Here is a 9,380-nt window from a genome sequence, read left to right on the forward strand (position 1 = left end):
TTTGAATCCATAGGCCGTGTATATTCTTGGTCAGTTGATTTTTGGCGGCGCTTTTGTGTTCATTGCTTGTTTTTTCGGTATCTTTGACTTTTAAATAGGAAAGTTGTTCACATTTTGGACAACTTTTTTTATAGACACATTTAAGAACTTACTACAAAAAACAAAATGAGTGAGAAGCCTTCGAATATTATAAGCAATGGTAGTTCTAATGGTTTACTTTCAATAACAGAAATCCATATTTAAATTATTTTGTTTTTCTAAGGTGAATTAGAGATTGTCACGATCACTGCGGAGCTGTATGATGAGGCAGTAAAGGTAAGCCATTAAATTGTATCTTTTTAATTACTTCTTCGTTTACAATCTTTATTTATTAATATCTTGAATAGTCAATTAAGTTTGCCACAAAGTTTGTAAGATCCAGAAGGAAACGTCCAAGACCCTACAAAATGTATCTACAAGTATATATGTACATATGTGTAAATGATCAGCGTGAGGAGCTGATTCGATTTAGTCAAGTCCGTCTACTTGTAAATTCGCGAACTAGTCTTTTAATAGTTGAGATGTCGATCTGACGATTTGGCACACGTCCTTTTTTTCCCAAGAAGCATCACTATTGCATGTTAACATACAAACTGTAGGATCCAAATCAAGTCCTTGTGTGAAAACTTACTTTTATTTGTAAAGGGTTCTTTATTCAATGCCATTATGTATGAAATTCGACTTCTTTTATATGGTCACCACGGGCACGCTTGTTGAAGTCCAAACCTGATTCCAATTTTCGACGGTTTTCAAGCATAAATCGTTCATCAACCATCGCTGGCTTGTTGGCATAGACCACAGACTTGACGTAGCCTTACAGGAAATGGTCTAATGGCGTCAAATCGCATGACCGAGGGGGCTATTTGACTGGGCCATTTCGTGAGATAACACGTCCATCAAACTTGGTTTTCAATAATTCGATTATGATATTCGCTGTGTGGCTTGAGGTGCCGTCCTGTTGAAACCACATATTGTTCATATCATCCAATTCGGGCCAAAAATGTTCGGTTATCATTGAGCTTTAGCGATTCCCCTTCACAGTAACGTGCCGGTCTTGTTCAATACGGAAGAAGTACGGCCCAATTACGCCGCCGGCCCATAAACCGCACCAAACCGTAATTTTTTCGGGATGCAATGGTGACTCACTAACGCATATTTTGCTTATTGACGAAGCCATTCAGCCAGAAATGAGCCTTTTCCCTAAAGATGATTTTTTGATGAAAATCCGGATCATTTTGTTTGGGCTGTTATTGCTCAGGCTAATTCACAAACATACGTCGATTCTGGTGGTCAAGCGGCTTCAGTTCTTGCGTCAAATTGATCTTGTAAAGATGTAGTCAAAGATCTTTTCGCAAAATTTACCACAACGACGTCACAGAGATGCCCAACGCTTGAGAACGACGTGTGAGAGACTGATTTAGCTTTTCCTCAATTGATGCTCTAGCGGCAGAAAGTATTTTAGACTTTACGGTTACTTCTTTGTCTCACTTGCACGGAAGCATTTTGTATTGTGCCTGTGAATTCAAATTTTTCCATTAGACGCTCAATTGTTGATCTGACAGGACGATTATGACGACCATAAATTGGACGTAGCATTCTTAAAGTTGAATTCAATCTTCTTTCTTTCCAGCTGTTTACCGACAATTTTATACCACAAGAGAATGCTTCCATCGCTACCAAAACGCCCAGTTCACCACAAGCGATTGAAGAGCTGCAGTGTTTATGCCGAAAGTTACTCACAGAGAATATCTCCTTTGCAGCGCGTAATATTGCCAATGGGAGCTAGCTGCCATCGCTGTCAATCACCTAATGGTATTTTATCTTTCACTTATGTATATTTGAATGTTGGCCAAACACTTTTTAATTCCAAAAACTTGCTATATCCATAGTCATCGACATCTGAAAACTGCACGCTCTTTGATACAGTGCGGTCTCCCGCTATAGAATGTATCAACGATTTTTTGGAACGCATCGATACCAGTGCCGACATTTATAAGACACTGCAAATAGACTGTGTACTTGAGATTGTCTTTCTCGCAACTAGTTCCAAATATGTGCAACGTGGCTTAGCCAGTTCTCTAACCGAATATACAATTGAGTATGCGCGGCGTCTGCAAAAGGGCACATTACCACCAGAAGATTTACCAGCTGCAGAAGTGCGTGTGCTCAAACCAAGTGCAGTCTGTTCAGTATTCACATCGATACATACGCAACGTATTGGACGAAAATTTAACTTCGAGATTTTGAATCAAATACCATACACGGAGTTTACATTTGAGGGAAAAACATTTGCGGAGCGTATAGATCCCAAGCATAAGTTTGCCACATTTGAGGCTTTGCGGTTGTGAGATTTGGAGGAGCTATGTCAAATGAAAATGGAATATGTATTTTTATAAGCAGTAGATATATGTAACTAAAAAGATCTAGATATTGTGAATATAATTTCCAAACGATAAAGAACCTTCACCAAAAGAAGTGAAAGTAGTATCAGAATACATTATGACAAAAAAGTAAGTTACGGAAATTGTAAATAAAACGCAAAACATTTACATACATACATACATAGTTATTCATCAATATTTATTATGTCGCCTTCAAAGTAATCTCCACCAGTTGTAATACACTTATGCCAACAATTTTCCAGTCCTCGAAACTCTTTCCATAGCAATTTTGGGAAGGCCTTCAGCGAATTTTGTTTTATCTCTTCGATCGACTGAAAACGTTCCACAATTCCGGCCGTTTTCGACGAATGTTCTCACCCAAACGCCTCAATACGGCCAAATAGAACTCCTTATTGACCGTCTGTCCCTCCGGAATAAACGCAGAGTGCACCAAACCACGAATATCGAAACAAACAATGAGCATCACCTTGGTTTTTGAACGGCTTTGGCATGTTTTTTTGGTTTCGTCTCGTTTTTTTCTTTACATTCCGATGGTTCTTGACTTGTTTGCATGTCAAATTCATAAATCCATGTCTCATTCGCAGTTATAATGTACTCTATGAATGTGGAATCGGAATTCGCACGTTAAAGCTTCCCAAAGAAACCTGTTTACGTTACTCTTTCAAGACCGCGTTTCATATCCAAAATATCTACCAAAATCATTTGAACGCACTCGCGAGAGATGTCGAGCTCTCTTGCCATCTCTCTAACACTTGGCTGACGATTTTAAGCACCATATCCTTCACTTTTTTAATATTTCATCAGTTGAAGAGGACGAAGGTCATCCAGAATGTGGCATGTCTTCAATAATCTCTCGACCGCCTTTGAAGGCTTTGTACCACTCGTAGGCTTCTGTTTTTGATAAAACTGAATCACCGTGAGTCTTTTCCAGCATTCGCTACGATTCCACACATGAAATTTGGTTAGAAATGCAAAATTTTGGACAAATTCTTTGTGCGATATCTTTAACCATTGTAAAAATCGTGACGCAATACTGAGATGTGCCGACTTAAGCAGCTGATATAAACCAACTTGTTGATAGATCGCGCTCATATACTTATGTCATAGTACAGGGTTTATCCGTAAAGTAATAAGACCGAGTCGATTAAAAAAAAAACAAAATTATTGAACCAATCGTTATAATTCTTTAAAAACCTTCAAAATAGGCTTCTTCTGTCTCGATGCAACGCGATTTCCAAGCATTGAAGGCGTCACAGAAGGCATTCTCTGGAATAGCCTTGAGAGCCGAGGTGCATGCTGCTTGGATCTCCTCTGTTGTCTCAAAATGCTTGCCTTTCATCGGCCTTTTCCCTTGCCTGAAACAAAAAAAAGTCCGGTGGGGCCACATCTGGGTTTTAGGGCGACTACGGAAGCGTTGCGATGCCGGCCTTGGTTAGGTAGCTGTTCACAAGAAAGGCGGTGTGAGCTGGGGCGTTGTTGTGGTGCAACTTCCAATCAGCTGCGATGTCTTGTCGGACATGATTGACCCTTCGTTTGAGTCTTTTAGGGACTTCCATGTAAAATTTGGCGTTGACGGTTTGTCCAAGAAGAAAAAATTCATGATGGACGATGCCTTTGATTTGCTCATTCATCAGCGACCTCTTCCCGGCCCTCCAAAAAGGCTCGATGTCACCGAAACTCACCACTTCTTGCTAAAGCAACATCTGGGTTAGTGTGCTTGATAATATCAAACGCCTCTGTCGCAGATTTACCGAGATTCACAGAGAATTTAATCGCGTACCTCTGCCCTAACGAACGCTGCATATTCGGCTTGCACCGCTCACAGAAACACGTCGCGCGAAAATGTTTGTCTTGACTATCGAGGTGCTCGGAAACAACTGACCAGCAGCTCGTTCGTTAGCTAGGAACGCGAACGCTTCGAAGTACAGTCGCGGCGGAAGAAAATCAGTCCTATTACTTTCCGGACAATTCCTGTAATTAAGGACAGTCAAACCAATTTAGCAAAATACAGTTTTTGGAAATTTCATTTCTCCGGGGAATTTAATTACAATTTCCGTGAGCTTTTTTGTCATAACAGAAGTAGAGAGCAACGCGTCACAAGATCTACAGAATATTGCTTATTTTCGAAAACTTTTTATAGGAGACTATGTCTGGAAAACTTAACGGTTTACAGATTGAAGTATGTATATTGGTTTAACCAATTTCAAAAAAATTATTAGTTCTTTAAAACACACAGCTTGGTGTTATAGAGAAAACAAAGTTGACGTCCCATAAATAGAGTTTTGTTGAACAGAATTGCAGATTTGTTCTGACACTTTCTGCAGGCATTTTTTTCATTTCAATCTCAAATTAATTTTTTGGATGTGAAATTTCTAAAAACTTGTTTATTTAATGACAAATATGATTAAAACAATTCCATCCTTGTTACTGCCTTACTAAGTTCATATAGTTACTACACAAAGCTCCATATATTTATCCTCTTAAATACTACATATACATACATACATATATATATATGTATATGTGTTATAATAATGTGTGTATATATTTCACGGAAATACCTTTATTACTTGTTTACCGCATCCACTTTTTGCGCTTTCAAGCGTGCACTCAAGCGGATTTGCACTTAATACCCAGCGTCAATAGACTGCGAACTCGGACGCGATTACTCAAGAGGAGGGAAGATTTTGTGTGTGTGATAAGCGCCGGGATTGTAATTTTTGATCCTTTTTTGATACTTTACTATAGTTGAGTTTGGTTTTGAGATGTGCTTTAACTGTGGAATTACCTTCTCAATTGTTCACATATATAATTATATTTTTTTTTTTTTTTAAGTGACATTCCAATAATCCCATATTCGTTTTTTGGTTCTCGTCCTTTCCATTATATTTTACATGCATTTCTTTATATTGTGTTCATTTGTAGAGGGGGAAATGCATACGAGTATGAAGTTATCGTTGAAGTAATCCTTTCAAGATAGGCGATCTTAAGTAGGTATATTTTTGGAAAAAGATTTTGAAATCATTTTGGAAAATGATGAAAAATTAATTGCGGTTAAAGTTGGGCAAACAAATTTATTTAGCGGAAGTAAAAGTCTTTGTGTGGCGGTCTTTCTGGGTTTCAGGTATAATATACTAGGTAAGAGCTCAATTCAATACACTTGGTTTTAATACGCATATTCAGTGTTTTTTACAAACTGAGCTATGAAAGAAAACAAAATGATTAACTTTGTTAAGAGAAAAATTCTGTAATATGTTTCATTAAATCAATAATCTAACTTCCACTGAGTCAATCATTTGCTTGAATATTGAATTTTGGGTTTTGAGCAGGCAGTAAATGCTGCAAATCTATGCATTCTTCATTCTGAAACAAGTATGTTGCTCTTTTTTAATCGTTCTGTGGGTATATCTGTATTTCGATAATTTCAAATCGCTCAAATTCTGATTAATGATGTTTTTTGTCGTACACTATTTCTAATTGTCACGTTGTAAAATTAATTTTCTGTTTGCATAAAGTTTTTAATTGTCAACCAGTACAATTTTTCAGCATTAAAACTAGAAAGAACTTATCATTTCTACATATTTTGTACTTGTTAGGGTGTAAAAAATCACAATGGACCTTCTAAAGGCTTAGTTGCGTCATAAGACAACCACTCTACAGCTACCTATGGTGTAACACAGGGCTCGAATATCAGCTGATTGCAAACAACTCCAAACGGAAGCCTAATTAAAGAGAGAGAGTCGTACAAATGAATGAAAACACTCCAGCTCTGCGAGTAGTCAACGCCGAAGGAAGCAGAGGAAGAGGAAGACTTCTAATCCGTTAGAAAGACCAGGTGGAGAAGGATCTGGCTACACTTGGAATTTCCAATCGGCGCCAAACAGGGAATAGGAAGAAAGGCTGGCGCGTTGTTGTAAACGCGGATATAAGCGCGTAAGCGGCGTTTACGCCCATAGAGAAGAAGACGGTTTTTAATCAGTTAAACTTATTAGCTTATTTTTAAAGCAATTAAAAAAATATTTTAATTTTTATTTATTATTTTTATTTTTTATACACATCATTTTATATTGTCTTCAAAAACTTTTCTGTAGTTTGGCATATAAGCCATACTATTATACGCGAGTACCTCCTTCACGCTTTGGGGGTAACGCTCATTATTTGCTTATTCAAAACTGCACTTCCAGTGACAAGGGTGTCAAAATATAATTCCTCATCCAATTGTTTAGCCACATTCAATGACATAATTTTTAAAACGCGCCAGAAATGAACGCAAATAAAGATGTGACCCAGCAGGAAACATTTTGTCATTTTAAAATATATTTCCAAAATATTCAAAATTTGGATATCATGTCATAAATAATTATTTTATAAAATAACTAACAATAAAAACTTTAATTAGTTATGAAAAATTATTTAAAAATTAAAAAAAAAAAAAAATATTTCGATTTTTTTTTTTATAACTCCTCAAATCATTTACCCTCCCTCCATACGAGTATAAATTAAGGAAATACTCTCAACTAGTTTCACAAATACTAAAATTTCTTAGAGGTACATAATGAAGTGCTTTATGCATGAAAGTCATCACCCCACAGATACGTTTATGAGGGTTAATTTTCGGCCGTCACACATACATACAAACATGTATTCGTATCTTTCGAGTTGTTGTTGCTTGCGGCTAACATCGAACAAATTACATATTGTTCTTTTATCATTTCGATCGTTGCTGTTGTTGTTTTACGAGCAGACTGTTATGATTGCATTGTCCTGCGGATCGGAATGATAAACAAATTATGTTTAAGCGAACTAACGAAAATTTGTGTGATGAGCAGCTGTGCAGCTGTATAAACAAATTAGTACGAAGGCAAAAACGCACAATCAATACATACAAACAGTATTTTTTAAGGACTACTAAATAGCATAGAAACGATATAGAAGAGATTGGGTGTAGCCTAGAAACTAATGGGTTGGTTGGTTGAAGAAAAGCTCGTTTTCCAGAAAAACATATTTGAAGTTTATATATAATTTTTGATTACCTGAAAACAGATATTGGAAAATCGCGTAAGTGGATAAAAAGTATTCTAAGAGAAGCAAGGGCCATCTGTGGGCAAAAACTTTTGAAAATGTTTGCGTAGGACCGACCTATGGTCTGTATGTATCTCTTAACCCAATAAAGCCACAATTACCAAATTCGCTCAGCACAAAAATTATGAAAATTCCTACCGAAAGTGTCAAAAAGGATGAAATCGAAAAATAACTCCGCTCACTCTCCATATAACGGTATTGTTAAAAACTACTAAAAACGCAATAAATCAATAACTAAATCGCCAGAGACATTAAATTTCACCTTCGAGAAGGTATGAGAGAGCTTATGGGAGCCAGTGTGAAATTTGGACGATGGGCGTGGCAACGCTCATTTCTTGGGGGAATTCCATATCTCGTGACTTGGGATTTCGAAATTTAGTAAGTGACATTCTTCTTATATTCTTATGTCACAATATGAAAACGGACGAAATCGGACTATAACCACGCCTCCTTCTCATATAGCACAATTTTAAATTCCACTTGATTCTTTCACTTTCCAGTACGCAAATCAAGAAGCAATTAATATAACGATACAATTTTGCAATAATTTCTTTTAAAGTATACCACCATATGACCAAAAATTGTCCAAATCCAACCAAAACTAATCGAGCCCCTAGGTACCGAAAATGTGGACTCCAGTAACTATAGTTGCATTTTTACCAAAAATAACAGTCAATGTGTGAGATGTAAAATGGAAATTCATGGAGAGTCATGTTTTGGCAATAGTAATACTGTGTATCAAAAATGAGCCCTCTTATACCTAATATAGAGATTTTCGAACTTCCTGGTGACTGTATGCTGGAAATGTCGGCCAATATGTGAGTTATTTCAATGAAAGTTACAGAAAATTTAACTCATAACAGTATATCTTTGTGCCTTAAATAGACACAATTGGGTGAAAACTTGACCCAGCTCCCATATAACTATTACCAGGATTTTCGAACATCCGGCTGACTTTACTCCATATGATTGGTGATTGTATGTAAGGTACCTTAATGAAACCCAGAGAACATTTTTTAGTACAAGAGCATGATAATAGTTAATAGATAAAATCGACTTTATAGATACCCCGACTTCCATAAACTGCATATAATGATTTTCTAGTAAACTATGCCGAATTTGTCGGTCAGTGTATGAGTTACGTAGTATATAGTATACATATGTATTTATGTACATATGTATATGTAAGTATATAAAATTGCTTGGATTCTGGTCTGGTTTTACACCTGAAGGTATTAGTCTGGCCTTGACTCTTGCAAGTTGCAAGAGTAGAAAATGTTTGATTGCGCTCGAACTTTGTCCGTCCTTACTTGTTTCTTTAGTTTTTGCTTACGCAAACATGGTAATTACCTTGCTTGCTTGTCGTTAAATATCTTCGATGGATATATCTTATTTATACCCATATGTCTAAGCATTTCATAGCGCTACCTGTCGTACTGAACTTTGACACCTTTAAATAGTAAAAAAAAAAGAAGAAAAAACAACGCCAGCATTCCTTCACTAAGCACACGATTCACTCTCCGATTGGCACAGTGCTAAGCTCCGCCCAGTAAGTTCATTCCTTGAAGTTTGCCGCCATCATTGTCGAAATAAACTTACACTCAACCCAACTTGTGGCCTTCAAAGAACCGCAACACACACACACAAATACATATTGCACACACGTTGATTTGGTTCATTATCACTGCCGGCAGCAAAACAATCTGGCAGCACAACCACCACCCTGCAACAGGAAAAACAACCCCTCAAATGAATGAATATTACTGCATGGTGGGGCGGCAGAGAGGGTGCAATAAACATTCACTTATCAATTGTCAGGATATCGGTAACTGAACGGCCACTTTACACTACCGCCAG

General features: G+C 37.1%; 1 pseudogene; it reads left to right on the top strand.

Moving 5' to 3' along the window:
• Positions 1 to 2,588, top strand: LOC126762538 (uncharacterized; annotated as a pseudogene).
• Positions 2,589 to 9,380: the final 6,792 nt, after the last annotated feature.

The sequence above is a fragment of the Bactrocera neohumeralis genome, chromosome 2, assembly GCF_024586455.1.
Source record: "Bactrocera neohumeralis isolate Rockhampton chromosome 2, APGP_CSIRO_Bneo_wtdbg2-racon-allhic-juicebox.fasta_v2, whole genome shotgun sequence".
In the NCBI taxonomy this organism is placed as follows: Eukaryota; Metazoa; Arthropoda; class Insecta; order Diptera; family Tephritidae; genus Bactrocera; species Bactrocera neohumeralis.